The sequence below is a fragment of the Carlito syrichta genome, unplaced genomic scaffold, assembly GCF_000164805.1.
Source record: "Carlito syrichta isolate Samal-C Ts95f unplaced genomic scaffold, Tarsius_syrichta-2.0.1 Scaffold90615, whole genome shotgun sequence".
Taxonomy (NCBI): domain Eukaryota; kingdom Metazoa; phylum Chordata; class Mammalia; order Primates; family Tarsiidae; genus Carlito; species Carlito syrichta.
Genome location: NW_007034711.1, coordinates 41,182 through 42,326, shown reverse-complemented (window position 1 = coordinate 42,326; position 1,145 = coordinate 41,182).

Here is a 1,145-nt window from a genome sequence, read left to right as displayed (position 1 = left end):
GGGCAACTTGGCGAGACTTCATCTCTACAATAAATCAAAAATTAGCCGGGCGTGGTAGCGCATGCCTGTAGTTCCAGCTACTTGGAAGGCTGAGGCGGAAGGATCGCTGGAGCCCAGCGGGTCGAGGCTGTGGTGGCCGGGAGCGGCCACTGCACTCCAGTCTGGGTGACAGAGTGAGACTCCAATTCAAAATAAATAAATAAATAAATGAATAAAATAAAAACTAAAAACTGGGTTTTTTGTTGTTGAGTTGTAAGAATTTTAAAAATATATTCTGGATACTAGGCAGTGATCAGACATGTAATTTGAAATACTTTCTCCCATTCTTTAGGTTTTCTTGTCACTTTCCTCAAAATATCTTTTGATGCACAAAAACTTTAAATTTTGTTGAAGTCTGATTTATCCATTTCTTCGTTTTACTGCCAAATCTGAGGTCATGAAGATTTACCCCTGTATTTGCTTCAATGAGTTTTATAGTTTTAGCTTTTATGTATAGGTTATTTCGAACTGATTTTTGTATGTAGTGTGAAGAGAGATCCAACTTTATTCTTTTATTTGTGGGTATTCAATTGTCCCATTTATTGTAGAGGTGATTCCTTCTACATTGAATGGCCTTGGCATCCTTGTCAAAGATTAATTGGCCATACGGCCCAGCATGGTAGCTCACACCTGTAAACCCAGCACTTTGGGAGGTAGAGGCGATTGCTTGAGCCCAGGAATTCGAGACCAGACTGGGCAACATAGTGATCTGTATTAGAAAAAAAAAAAAATCAATTGACCATAGATGTGTGGGTTTGTTTCTGGACTCTCAATTCTATTCCATGGATCTATATGTCTCTCCCTATGCCAGTGCCATGCTGTTGTGAGAAAGCTTTGTGGTAATTTTTGAAATTGTGAAGTATGAGTCCTTTAATTCTGTTCTTTTTCAAGGCTGAGTGTTTGGGACCCCTTGCAATTCCATATGAATTTGAAGATTGGCTTTTCTATTTCTGCAAAAAAGGCCATTCGAATTTGATAGGATTTTCAACAAATTTGTAAATTACTGTGGGTAGTATTACCCTCTTTTTTTTTTGAGTTGGAGTCTGACTCTGTCACCCAGACTGGAGTGCAGTGGCCGCTCCTGGTCACCACAGCCTCGACCTGCT